Source organism: Mirounga angustirostris, unplaced genomic scaffold, assembly GCF_029215605.1.
Source record: "Mirounga angustirostris isolate CCGP_5_RB_7025 unplaced genomic scaffold, mMirAng1.0.hap1 SCAF_7, whole genome shotgun sequence".
Taxonomy (NCBI): Eukaryota; Metazoa; Chordata; class Mammalia; order Carnivora; family Phocidae; genus Mirounga; species Mirounga angustirostris.
In genome coordinates, this window is record NW_026991715.1 from 25,167,079 (window position 1) to 25,182,334 (window position 15,256).

Here is a 15,256-nt window from a genome sequence, read left to right on the forward strand (position 1 = left end):
CAATCAAGAGTTTTGAGTAGACAGAAGTGTTGAATACAGGAAACTTAAATCTCAGAAGAGCATGTTTACTTGGTTCCTTTACTTCTCCAGCAATTTTCAAGGGCTCTGAAGAACTTGGCACTTTCACACAGGTAAATCCAGCATTTTCGTTTACCAGTAGTTCATAGGAGAACCTAAAAAGTGATAAATGATAAATATAATACATGTTTAAAATTGTCCTGCAACTGAACAATATCACTTACACTCCAGTAGACAATCCATATATTTTTTTTTATAAATCTAGCAATTTTCCACCATGTCATTGTTTCCTTGTAATCTGTCACCCTCTTCTGTACCCTGTGTTTGGGGTTTTGTTTGCTTTTTATCATTCAGAACTGTTCCGATTTATACGTATTTCAATATTCATGGAAACTTTTACCTTTCAATAATGGGATTTTAGAAATTATTTTCCTCTCTTTCTTCCCCTGTAGTAAGTCGTCATCATCGTCATCTTTTTTTTTTCTAGTCATCATTGATGAATGGCTCCAAATAGCTGCTTGTTGCTCTGAAAATGGTAAATAAAGAACTGTTGCTCTATCTTTATTTCTCAGCATTCTTCCCTTAGGTTGCGTATAACACCCAGTGCTCCCTTAGGCAGATGCTGGTTCTCCTGCTCTTCATATTATATATTGATTTAAAGAAGAAATGTTTCTGATAATTTTAGACAGCTGTGTATGTTCTCTGACTTCCCCCCACTTTCTCTTATTAATTCTAGACTAATAAATAGTTATTCGTGCTATAAATAGTTTTGGTGTGCCTACTATATTCCTCTCATCAAGGCACTAATTTCTGGTCATACAAAGTTGATGAAAATAGAGCTATTGCCCTTAAGGAAGTCATAGTCTAGCAAAAAAGGAAGAAGAGCAAAGAACCATCGCAAAACACAAAATGCCATGGTAAAGGAATGCATTGGAGATTCAACAGAGTCTGCAAATTTTCCTTGTGGACCTTTTAAAAGAGAGCAGGCAGGGATCGTCTTCTCCAAAAAAAGGCCAAATAAAGACCTTTACTGTCATACTAAGGACTTTGGAATTTATTCTGTAAACAAGGGTTAGATAATGACAAGAACAAACATGCATTTAGAATTTTTTTCATAACCAAATGTTAAAGTCTATGACCTTTATCTTCAATTTTGTGAAAACTTTCAACATATTGTTTATAAAATTGTCTATATATTCATGCATGCATATATGTGTATAAAGTGCTCTCCCTTCCCCAGATCTTTCCATCTGAATGAGTTTGCCTCCTTACATATCTTTTCTTACTTTTTAGAATAAATCCTCAGAAATACTTTATTATGAAAGAATTCTTGTTATTTATGACCTTCTTTGAAACAGATACATGGTCTATTTTTAACCAATATTTATATCTGAAAAGGATACAGGTTTAGATAACACTACAAATAATAATAAAATAATGAATTTATTGATATCTACTCATTCTCTAGCACTCTACTAATTATAGATATTTTCTCATTTTGTTCTATAATAATCTTACAAGGTAGATATTATGATTATCTCCATTTTACAAATGAGCACACAGAAACACAGAGATTAAGTTACTAGGGGCAGGTCCCATGGCCAGGAGATGTAGCCTCAAGGATTTTATTATAGACACCAAGATTTTAGCGTGTATAAACTATTTCAAATGAGGGACCCCCCAAAAAAAATATGGTATGAGTAGTTGCTTAATAGATGTTATCCTATATTCTGATCATTTCTAAGCAGATCATATTTACTATTTTACTATTTTGTTATTAGTTTTATTTTGTTATTTTATTTTTATTTAGATGTGTAATCCTGAAGATTTCAGAACTTCTCATTTTGCTCTAATAGCTGATGCCAAAATGTGCCCTCCTTTTATTTATTCTAATATAATTTGAATTCAGTAAAATGCACAAATCTTAGTGTACAGCTTGATGAATTTTTACATATATATACACATATTACCTCCACCCAGATCAAAACATACCCTTTTTCCCCAGTAGCTTCCCCCTAAAGCTTTCTAGTAAATAACTAACTATGCACCCAGAGGTAACACCATCTTAAACTCTGTCACCATAAATTAGTTTTGTTCCCTTTCTGAATTTCATATAAATACAATCATACAGTAGGTACATTGAGTCCTGTACCTTTCACTCAGTATAGTGTTTTTGTGATTTATCCATGTAGTTACATGGAACAGTAATTTTCTTTCTTCTCTGCTGTAGAATATCCTATTTTCTGAATATATCACAACTTATAATCATTTATACTATGGGTGGATGTTTGGGGCTATCATGAATAAATCTTTTTTGTGTATACATGCCCTTGTTTCCCTTGGCCATGTAAGCCAAAGAGTAAAATTACTAGAACATAGAATAGGGGTATGTTTAATCTTATTAGTATGTGCAAAGGGTTGTTCAGAATGATTTACTATTTCACTTACACTCCTACCAGTTATGTTTGAACTGTTGTTCTTTACATCATCTCCAGTACATATAAGTCTTTCTTTTTTTTTTTTTAAGATTATTTACTTATTTATCTGAGAGAGAGAGAGCATGAGCACAGGGAGGAGCAGGGGAGAGAGGGAGAAGCAGACTCCCCACCGAGCAGGGAGTCCAACTCAGGACTCTATCCCAAGACCCTGGGATCATGACCTAAGCCCAAGGCAGACGCTTAACCAACTGAGCCACCCAGGTGCCCCCATATAAGTCTTTCAAATTTTAGTTTTTCTGATATTTTATTTTGGTTTTAACTTTGTTTTACTGAGCTGTCACTGGATCATGATATAAAGAGCAGATTGGGAATTGCAAGAAAAAACAATCCATTAGAATTTTTATTTCAGTTATTGAAGATCTAAAATGTCTACTTAGTTCTATTTTAGAATTTGTTTTTTTCTCTTGAACTGTCCCATCTCTTCACAAATTACATCCATCTTTTCCTTTAAATTATTTAACAAATTATTAATAATTGTATTAAAGTCCTTGCCTGCTAATGGCAATAACTTGCCTATTTGCAAGTCTGCTTCTATTGACTCTTTCTCTTGATTCTGATTCACAATTTCCTCTTTCTTCATATGTTTATAATGTATTTTATTGTATTCTGAGAATTATGTATAAAGGAATATTGGAGACTGAATACGTATGTTTTTTTGTTTTGTTTTGTTTGTTTTTCTCAGAGAGGCAAGCCCTTTTCCGTGTCTAGCAGCTTGGTTCAGGACTGTTCATTCAGATTCATCCCAGGATATGCTGGGCTAGAACTAGGCTGAAGCTGTAAATAGAATGAATTCAATGTAATTAACTCAAGCCCCAATTCCCTGAGGTGCCATCTCTTTGATATATTCATTATTTGTGTAGGGACAGGATTGGCAGAAATTTTAGATATTTTTAGTTCACCTTTAGACTCAACTCTAGATGGGCTGTAGAATCCAATTACCTTGATGATGCAGTATGTGATTTCTTTCTGTTCATCAGTCCCTCCTTTAATGTTGTTTTCGGAGCAAAATTATAGGATAGAGGAGAATTAATGACCCAGTTGTTTGTCCTTATATTTGACTCTCTTGCAGATACAGTCCATCCTGTTTTTAAAACCCAAAGGATTTCCCTTTCCTCATGCAGTTTCTCCAATGCCCATTGTATCCACACCTGTACCCAGACCAGTCACCTTTCTCTAAGTATGAATACTAATATGGTTCTGTTTACCTGTAAAGGGCTTGCTTTACTCTGGAGTTCTGTCCATCACTACTTCTTTGCCAGTTACGACAATCTGTTGATGGTAGAAAAATATGCCCATTCAAGTAACTAAGTCATGTCTGCTTTAGAATTCAATCACTCTGGGTAAATATCCAGTCCAGTTCAGGTTCCCACCTCCTCTTTCTCATTCTTACTTCTTGGTTATATACCTAGCATCTAATGTGCCATTTGCCATCATGGCAGTAGGAGATAGTTATCATATCCTCATACCCTTTGGGTCTTGGTTTTGGCTTCTATTGAGGAGCAGCATCTTAAGTGGTCCTTATCACTCACTATCCCAAGCTACCAGATAATACTAGTGATTTGTAGACATCAGACCCTTGTAATTTGTATCTTCTTTGCCCTCCTTATTCTCTCTTAGACATATTTCTTTTCCCCCTTGGGCTCCTGTCTCATGCTTCCCATCACTGCTGTGGTATATAAGGGGCTCTAGGAATCTGCCCTCTGGACCATCTGCCTAGATCACTCACTCAGCCATTGCCTGGGTACTGTTTAGATGCACATGCCTCTGAGGCATAAGAAACCTTATTAGAGTACACAAACTGAAGAAAAACCTATCTGTTCTCAGATTCACCCAAACCTATGTGGAATTTCTTTCAGCCTGACCCTGGAGATCTCAATCCAGTGGAGAGCAGAAGATAGGATTTCACATTTGCATCTTTGCTTTTGTTTCTTTTTTTTTTTTTTTTCAGATCTTTCTCTCCAAAATACCACCTCCTCCTTTTATAATTCAGCAAACGTCTCCCTGCTCCACATGGCAAAAAACTGTTCTCATAGTATCATCTGGAATCTTTTCCTATTTTATGGTTTATGTTATTAACCCATGTTGATAGTTTTCTTGGCTCTCAAGATGAGGAGTCAATCATGTGGAATTCAAGAAGGTCTTTTCTTTAGCTCTTGAAATTAAGAGCTGTGGTTTTTAAGATAATCATTTCTGTAAAGAGCTTAATTATCTTCTTTTTTCTACCTATATTTGCCTTTCACATTAATCAGCGGATATACGAAGCTGTTCTGCTACCTGAATCCTGGGGTCAGTTAATGGTGCAAAGAAACATGAAAACATGATTCATAAAACTTCATCATAAGGGCACCTGGGCGGCTCAGTCAGTTAGACGACTGACTCTTGATTTTGGCTCTGGTCATGATCCCATGGGTCGCCAGATCAAGCCCTGCATATGGCTCTGTGCTCAGCGGGCAGTCCACTTGGAGATTCTCTCCCTCTGCCCCTCTCCCCACATGCATGAGTGCGTGTGCACTCTCTCTCTCAAATAAATAAATAAATCTTTAAGAAAAATAAAACTTCATTGTATTACCTCTATTGGTGAGGTTTCTGACAAGAAAGAGATGATGTACTCAAAATGCAGAAATGAGGGGGGGAAAAGTTTTTTTTTTTGAGAGACAGGGTATGTGTGTGAGTGTGGGAGGAGCAGAGGGAGAGAGAGAGAGAGAGAGTCCTAAGCAGCCTCCACACCCAGCATTAAGCTCACTGGAGGCTCTATCTCACAACCCTGCGATCATGACCTTAGCTGAAATCACGAGTCAGACACTTAACTGACTGAGCCACCCAGGTGCCCCAGAAATAAAAGAACTTTAATGAAGGAATTATTTACTAGGTATGGACATGGTTGAAGGAAGCCCACCAGAGGTGAAGGAAAAAGGAATTACCCTATTTCGGTAAAGGGTGATGTAACTGGTTTTGGAGAAGAGAGAGCAACTATGCCCTTTTATATAGCTATAGGAAAGAAATGATTGTCTTCATACACCGTAAGTACTTAATAGAGCTAGAAAGCAGTCTTCAAATTACAGGTATCATATTAAGACTTTTTAAAGAATACGAACACATGGTAAATATTAAGGGATTTATTTCAAGATGCTCAAGTTCTCCAGATTTGATGTGCCTGAGAAAGTGCCTTCTTTTAAGTCCTCAAGGTAGATGGAGAGTCAAGGTACTCTCCTTGTGTTGGAATGTTCTAAATTGCGATATATTGTGTATTGGAGCAGAGCGAATGATGCCAATTTTTATTTAAAGACCTTGCCACTTCTCTTATCAGTTTTTCTAAAAATGTATTATCCTGAGGGAGAGTATTGGTGAGAAGCAGCTGTGGCCTTAGGTAGAGGAACATAGCAATTGTCAAAGCAAGGCCTGGCACAGAGGAAGCTGGAGGAATAAATAGCCCCATCTTTATTTCCTCCTACTGCTCATTGCTATTGGCTGAAACCTTCCAAAGGCCAGAGGACAAGTAATATAGTTGATGCAGTGCATAAACATCAGCTTTTGGGGCAAAGAGCCAGGAGAGGAGAGTGGAGTCCTAGAGAAGCAAAGGGAGAACATTACAGTAAATATACCACTCCATTATTTCCCAACTTCCTTCCCAATTATTTTTTCATGTGAGTTTAAGGGCAGTGTAATTCCTGCAATTTTATTGTATATGTAATTTCCCCTTTCCATAATTTTTTCCTCATGCAATTCCTTTTTTTTTTTTTTTTTTTTTTTAGGAAGTGAGGTGGGGAGTGAACTCAATCTACATATTATTCCAGCTATATACCAAGTGACTATATTATCTTTGCACTTTTTTCTTTCCTTTGTCTTCCTAAGCAGTCACTAGTCATTCTTTGAGATGCTATCAGGAATTATTGTATGAGACTTTTAATATTGAATGAATGAATAAATGAATGAGGAAAATAATCTCCTGGAAGCTATAGTCAGTCTTGCCAGGTCAACCACATTTCCTTCCTTTGTAGTTTTCCTTTATTCTCTTAAAGAACTATGTTTTTACCTCTACAAGCACTTATCCCTTTGCGTTATAATTGTTGCTTTTCTTGTCTTTCCCCCACTACACTTTGAACTCTGGAAATCAGGGACGGTGTTTTATTTCTCTCTTGGGACTTAGCAGAGGATCTAGCACACAGTAGGTACTCAGTAAAAGTTTACTGAAGTAATTAATTCGTTCCTGTCCTCATGAGGTGTATTTTACCCCTAATCATTTACAGAGGATAGCCTTTCTATATCTGCTCCAATGAACAACATCCAATTTGCTAACAACATATCCATATCCAACTATTCTCTTCTCCATTCCCAACACCCCAACTTTCAACTGAATGTAGACGCCACCTATTCCTTCTCACCCTCTAAACTGTTGTCTGAATTCTCCTGTTTCTTCCTTATCCCTCTCACTTTCTTGAGTGTTTTCTCTTTCTATAAAAGTTATCACAGGGTGCCTAGGTGGCTCAGTCAGTTAAGTGTCTGCCTTTGGCTCAGGTCCTGGGATCGAGCCCTCCTGTCGGGCTCCCTGCTCAGCGGGGAGTCTGCTTCTTCCTCTCCCTCTGCCTACCCCCCCCCATTTGTGCTCGCTCTCCCTGAAATAAATAAAATAAAATCTTTTTATATAAAAAGTTATTGCCATTTTGTGCTTTCCCCCCATTAAGCTTTTGGGATGCAATTCCCTTCCTTCACACACCTTTTTCCCCTCTTTTGCTGTCCTCCAATGAGATTAGCTTTCATCTGGAGCCTGTTCTTCTTCCCTCCATATGAACTGTTAAATACTTTTCATAGAGTTTATTGTATAGCTTGTTCAACCTTATAATTAAATCTATCAGCTCTCTGCTTCCTCCAGATCATCTGCATCCTACATTGTTTTGTATTCTTTATTTTCATTGAATCTCAAAGCTTCTTTTTATAATCTAAATCATGATTACTAACATTACTCCACTCTTTCATGTGCTGTGTACTGTTCTAAATGTTTTATGTATATTACATCACTTATCCTCAGCACAACCTTATAAGGTATATATCATGAGTATTCTCATTTTTATGGTTAAAAATGAGGCCTAAAAACGTAGCAGACCCATCACTCATTTATTAAGTAGTTGAGCTGGTATTCCGTCTCTGGAGCTCACAATCTTAACCACTATGTGACACTACGTCCTATATTTTCTTATCACTCTGTAAGCAAACGTAGATAGAAAAATGTCACCAGTCTAGGATTTTCTTCCCATTTTTACAGCCCTAACTGTTGTCTCAGATCCTTGTACCTGTCTTCTTTTATAACTTTTTTATTTTTTAAAGATTTTATTTATTTATTTGACAGAGAGAGACACAGCGAGAGAGGGAACACAAGCAGGGGGAGTGGGAGAGGGAGAAGCAGGCCTCCCGCCGAGCAGGGACCCCGATGCGGGGCTCGATCCCAGGACCCTGGGATCACGACCTGAGCCGAAGGCAGACGCTTAACGACTGAGCCACCCAGGCGCGCCTAACTTTTGTGTCGTTTGTATAAAGGTTCCAATGAAGCTTGATTGTTGCCACCTTTGTAGTCGCCATTTCAGACTGTACTGCAGGGGGACCCCTCCACCCAGGACAATATCCAGGAGGGCTGGACATACCAAGGCCCCACAGGCCTGGAGAGCCCCAAAGCCACGCCCTTCTGGAAAGGTCCGTTCTGCGCAAACCCATGCCTTGAGGTTCAGGGAAGCTGAGATCTGGAACAGCTGAAGGGTAGTGAGGAGCTAGATCACTGAAGCGGGCTCATGAGGTACCCAAGACATGTCTCTAATTCCAGTCCCTACCCTACCTAATGTCAGCTGTTCCCCCGAGAAGGCAGAGCTGGAGGGAACTGAAAAGCCTTGCCAGGGTACGGAGGGAAGGGCCTGGCCAGGAACCTCTAGTAAGAAACACTCGGGCATCCTGTTTGCTGGCGCCGTTGCTAAGGGGCGGGGCCGGCAGAGCGCGGCTGCGCATGCGCATGCTCATGCGCATGCGGTCCTGCGCCAGGCATGCAGGGAGCAGATCTCGGGAGAGCTCCGGCCACCTGACCGGCTTCGGAAGAAGCTAGATTCCGATTCCTGTCGGGAACTCTTGAGGCTAACCAGGCATCTGCCGTGGTCTCCGCCCGCACCTGCACAGGGACTTTTATTCATCTTGAAACCAGATCCTGGGACACTGCAGCCTTCATTGGTGAGGCCTACAGGGTAACAGAACGAGAGACACCTGGGAGTCCTGCTTCGCGGAGAAGCCGGAGACCGGATCAAGCAGCACGACCAAATGAGGATTAACTGCCCTCTCATTTGCAGTCCCAGTATCAGATCATATTGCGAGGGAGATCCTCACCCAGAACGGTGGTCAGGTGCTTTGGACAACAGGCTCTGGCCTCATAGTCCTAGAGCTCCCGTAGGCCCGGGCCTGAGGAAAGGCTGCATACTGCGCATGTGCCTGCGCTTGGAACATTAGCGCCTCTATCATTGTCGCAGTGCTCTCGCTTCCTCAGCATACGTCTATGGCCAAATGTCAAGATCCCCGAGACAGGGTTGACCGAGCAAATAAATAGTTAAGCCTGATTTGCAGGTGAGTATGCACGATATGATGGGACTGGCCAGAAATGAACTTTTGCAGTATCTCAGGGATGTCCTTGGACTGTGTATTAAGGAAGCCATAGTATCCTGTTGGCTATGTCTTCAGATGCTCTATCTGGAGGGCCAGGAAAAAGAGATAGCAAGAAGTATGAATGTTACACTGATTGATGAATAGTGGCAAAAGTTTGGATGGAATGGTCAGATAATTGGAAGGAGCAGTGTTTGAGGAGTAGGAACAACATTTGAGTCCAGTTTAAGTAGGGTCGTCTCAGAACACGCTTTCAATCATCAGGTGGACAGTATGACACTTTTTTTTTTTTTTTGATGGTTGTGTAATTCTTTGCAGTTACCTTACTGCTTTGTTTGCTCAGGTTAATGAGATAAGTGGCCACAGTGACAAAGATGGGATTTCTGTGTATTTTCAACAATTGGGCTTTCCCGGGGCGCCTGGGTGGCTCAGTTGGTTGGGCGACTGCCTTCGGCTCAGGTCATGATCCTGGAGTCCCGGGATCGAGTCCCGCATTGGGCTCCCTGCTCCGCGGGGAGCCTGCTTCTCCCTCTGACCCTCCCCCCTCTCATGTGCTCTCTCTCTCTCATTCTTTCTGTCTCAAATAAATAAATAAAATCTTAAAAAAAAAAAAAAAAAAAAACAATTGGGCTTTCCCTCCGCTAAGTTCAGGTGGCTAACCCCATTGCTAAGTTCCACATCTAACCAGAGACAAAAACTGACACTTTTCCCTCAAGTTAGGGAAGGTAAGGTCCAACAGGCAACCGTGTGTGCATGAAGGGGGCAGAAATTCCCCTCTCCTGGAATAAACATTTACTCTAGATAGAGATTTGTCTTTCTTAGTCCTGAATACCTTCATTGTATCCCTTATACATTGCTTTTAACAAAGAACTATTTTATGGTGAAAAGTGAGAAAACGGGCTGATGCTTAAGAATTCATTACAAAATGGTGCAGTGGTCAATAAATTACTTCAAAACAACAGCAACTGGGTGACAACTTTTACATTTGAGGTGCTGTCCTACAGGATGCTCTGTGTGCTCTGGACCAGTAACCAGTATCCAATTCTTTTTTTTTTTTTTTTTTTTTTTTCCCCTACAGCCAAAATATAGTCACTAAGGGCATGGTACTTTTCATTATTTCTCTTAATGGCCCTCATTTTTTTTTTTTTAAAGAAAAGATTCTCTTTTAATTATTATTTTATTTTTTTACTTTTTTATTGTTATGTTAATCACCATATGTTACATCATTAGTTTTTGATGCAGTGTTCCATGATTCATTGTGTATAACACCCAGTGCTCCATGCAGAATGTGCCCTCTTTAATACCCATCACAAGGCTAACCCATCTCCCAACTCCCCTCCGCTCTAGGACCCTCAGTTTGTTTCTCAGAGTCCATAGTCTCTCATGGTTCATCTCCCCCTCCGATTCCCCACCCTTCATTCTTTCCCTCCTACTATCTTCTTCTTCTTCTTTTTTTCTTAACATATATTGCATTATTTGTTTAAGAGGTACAGATCTGTGATTCAACAGTCTTGCACAATTCACAGTGCTCACCATAGCACATACCCTCCCCAGTATCTATCACCCAGCCACCCCATCCCTCCCACCCCACCCCCCATTCCAGCAACCCTCAGTTTGTTTCCTGAGATTAAGAATTCCTCATATCAGTGAGGTCATATGATACATGTCTTTCTCTGTTTGACTTATTTCACTCAGCATAACACCCTCCAGTTCCATCCACGTCATTGCAAATGGCAAGCTCTCATTCCTTTTGATGGCTGCATAATATTCCATTGCATATATATACCACCTCTTCTTTATCCATTCATCTGTCAATGGACATCTTGGCTCTTTCCACAGTTTGGCTATTGTGGACATTGCTGCTATAAACATCGGGGTGCATGTACCCCTTTGGATCACTACATTTATATCTTCGGAGTAAATACCCAGTAGTGCAATTGCTGGATCATATGGTAGCTCTATTTTCAACTTTTTGAGGAACCTCCATACTGTTTTCCAGAGTGGCTGCACCAGCTTGCATTCCCACCAACAGTGTAGGAGGGTTCCCCTTTCTCCGCATACCCACCAACATCTGTCGTTTCCTGACTTGTTAATTTTAGCCATTCTGACTGGTGCGAGGTGGTATCTCATTGAGGTTTTGATTTGGATTTCCCTGATGCCAAGCGATATTGAGCACTTTTTCACGTGTCCATTGGCCATTTGGATGTCTTCTTTGGAAAAATGTCTGTTCATGTCTTCTGCCCATTTCTTGATTGGATTCTTTGTTCTTTGGGTGTTGGGTTTGATGAGTTCTTTATAGATTTTGGATAGTAGCCCTTTATCTGATAGGTCATTTGCAAATACCTTCTCCCATTCTGTCGGTTGTCTTTTGGGTTTGTTGACTGTTTCTTTGCTGTGCAAAAGCTTTTTATCTTGATGAAGTCCCAGTAGTTCATTTTTGCCCTTGCTTCCCTTGCCTTGGGCGATGTTTCTAGGAAGAAGTTGCTGTGGCTGAGGTCAAAGAGGTTGCTGCCTGTGTTCTCCTTTAGGATTTTGATGGACTCCTGTCTCACATTGAGGTCTTTCAACCATTTGGAGTCTATTTTTGTGTGTGGTGTAAGGAAATGGTCCAGTTTCATTCTTCTGCATGTGGCTGTCCAATTTTCCCAACACCATTTGCTGAAAAGACTATCTTTTTTCCATTGGACATTCTCTCCTGCTTTGTCAAAGATTGGTTGACCATAGAGTTGAGGGTCCATTTCTGGGCTCCCTGCTCTGTTCCATTGATCTATGTGTCTGTTTTTGTGCCAGTACCATACTGTCTTGATGATGACAGCTTTGTAATAGAGCTGGAAGTCCGGAATTGTGATGCCGCCAGCTTTGCTTTTCTTTTTCAATATTTCTCTGGCTATTCGGGGTCTTTTCTGGTTCCATACAAATTTTAGGATTATTTGTTCCATTTCTTTGAAAAAAGTGGATGGTATTTTGATGGGGATTGCATTGAATGTGTAGATTGCTCTAGGTAGCATTGACATCTTCACAATATTTGTTCTTCCAATCCATGAGCATGGAACGTTTTTCCATTTCTTTGTGTCTTCCTCAATTTCTTTCATGAGTATTTTATAGTTTTCTGAGGACAGATCCTTTGCGTCTTTGGTTAGATTTATTCCTAGGTATCTAATGGCTTTGGGTGCAATTGTAAATGGGATCGACTCCTTAATTTCTCTTTCTTCTGTCTTGTTGTTGGTGTATAGGAATGCCACTGACTTCTGTGCACTGATTTTATATCCTGCCACTTTACTGAATTCCTGTATGAGTTCTAGCAGTTTTGGGGTGGAGTCTTTTGGGTTTTCCACATAGAGTATCATATCATCCGTAAAGAGAGAGTCTGACCTCTTCTTTGCCGATTCGGATGCCTTTGATTTCTTTTTGTTGTCTGACTGCTGTGGCTAGAACTTCTAGTACTATGTTGAATAGCAGTGGTGATAGTGGACATCCCTGCCGTGTTCCTGACCTTAGTGGTAAAGCTGTCAATTTTTCCCCATTGAGAATGATATTTGCTGTGGGTTTTTCATAGATGGCTTTTATGATATTGAGGTATGTACCCTCTATGACTATACTCTGAAGAGTTTTGATCAAGAAAGGATGCTGTACTTTGTCAAATGCTTTTTCTGCATCTATTGAGAGGATCATATGATTCTTGTTCTTTCTTTTGTTAATGTATTGTATCACATTGATTGATTTGTGGATGTTGAACCAACCTTGCAGCCCAGGGATAAATCCCACTTGGTCGTGGTGAATAATCCTTTTAATGTACTGTTGGATCCTATTGGCTAGTATTTTGGTGAGAATTTTTGCATCCATGTTCATCAGGGATATTGGTCTGTAATTCTCCTTTTTGATGGGGTCTTTGTCTAATTTGGGGATCAAGGTAATGCTGGCCTCATCAAATGAGTTTGGAAGTTTTCCTTCCATTTCTATTTTTTGGAACAGTTTCAGAAGAATAGGTATTAATTCTTCTTGAAATGTTTGGTAGAATTCCCCTGAGAAGCCATCTGGCTCTGGGCTTTTGTTTGTTGGGAGATTTTTGATGACTACTTCAATTTTCTTAGTGGTTATAGGTCTGTTCAGGTTTTCTATTTCTTCCTGGTTCAGTTTTGGTAGTTGATACATCTCTAGGAATGCATCCATTTCTTCCAGGTTATCTAATTTGCCGGCATAGAGTTGCTCATAATATGTTCTTATAATTGTATTTCTTTGGTGTTGGTTGTGATCTCTCCTCTTTCATTCATAATTTTGTTGATTTGGGTCATTTCTCTTTTCTTTTTGATAAGTCTGGCCAGGGATTTATCAATCTTGTTAATTATTTCAAAGAACCAGCTCCTTGTTTCATTGATCTGTTCTACTGTTCTTTTGGTTTCTATTTCATTGACTTTTGCTCTGATATTTATTACTTCTCTTCTCCTGCTGGGTTTAGGCTTTATTTGCTGTTTTTTCTCCAGCTCCTTTAGGTGTAGGGTTAGGTTGTGTACTTGAGACCTTTCTTGTTTCTTGAGAAAGGCTTGTATTGCTATATACTTTCCTCTTAGGACTGCCTTTCCTGCATCCCAAAGATTTTGAACAGTTGTGTTTTCATTTTCATTGGTTTCCATGAACTTTTTAAATTCTTCTTTAATTTCCTGGTTGACCCATTCATTCTTTAGTAGCATGCTCTTTAGCCTCCATGTATTTGAATTCTTTCCGACTTTCCTCTTGTGATTGAGTTCTAGTTTCAAAGCATTGTGGTCTGAAAATAGGCAGGGAATGATCCCAAACTTTTGGTACCAGTTGAGACCTAATTTGTGACCTCGGATATGGTCTATTCTGGAGAATGTTCCATGGGCACTAGAGAAGAATGTTTATTCCATTGCTTTGGGGTGGAATGTTCTGAATATGTCTGTGAAGTCCATTTGGTCCAGTGTGTCATTTGAAGTTTTTATTTCCTTGTTGATGTTTTGTTTAGATGATCTGTCCATTTCAGTGAGGGGGGTGTTAAAGTCCCCCACTATTATGGTATTGTTGTTGATGTGTTTCTTTGCTTTTGTCATTAATTGCTTTATATAAATGGCTGCTCCCATGTTAGGGGCATAGATATTTACAATTGTTAGATATTCTTGTGGGATAGACTCTTTAAGTAGGAGATAGTGTCCTTCCTCATCTCTTATTATAGTCTTTGGTTTAAAATCTAATTTGTCTGATATAAGGATTGCCACCCCAGCTTTCTTTTGGTGTCCATTAGCATGGTGAATGGTTTTCCACCCCCTCACTTACAATCGGGGGTGTCTTTGGGTCTAAAATGAGCCTCTTGCAGACAGCATATTGATGGGTCTTATTTTTTAATCCAATCTGATAGCCTGTGTCTTTTGATTGGGGCATTTAGCCCATTTACATTCAGGGTAACTATTGAAAGATAGGAATTTAGTGACTTAGTGGCCCTTTTATAAAGATCTTGCTTTCATTCTCTCTGTCTGTACTTTTGATGATTTAGGATTTTTGGTTTCCAAGGCAGGAAAGCTTTCACAAGGGTGCATAATAACAGTTCAGTTCACCTCACTGCTGAGGCTGTCAGTTTACTACTGGGGCTTCTCCTGCCCTTGAAGCAATAAGAAGGGAGTTGATAGACTGTGGTGACTGATCCCAGAGTGAATATGATTGATGTTATTGCACAGTAGAGGGAAGGAGAAATAAGTCTGAAACTCAGGGAACTCCCCGAATGCCTCTTAGCACTTCCACATGCAGTTGAAGATGTTCATGGAAGTTTCAAACAAACCAATAATGACAATAATAATAATAACAACTACCAAAGCTCAACCCCCACAGGGAGAAAGATTTGGATCACTCAATTCTACCATCTGAGGAACATGGAAGTTGTAAATACCAAGTATGACCTCAGTACCAGTTGAAGAATCAGCTGTAACAATGACCTGTGTATTTTTGTTTCCTTGTTTCCGTTTTTTCTATTTGTATGTTTATTAATTTAATCCCCCCCTTTTTTTCTTTTTCCTTACTATTTCATGTGCTGGTAGTGGTTTAATTTAAAATTTAGTTCTGGGTTTTTAGTATATCAGTGTAGCACTATAACTAAATTAAGA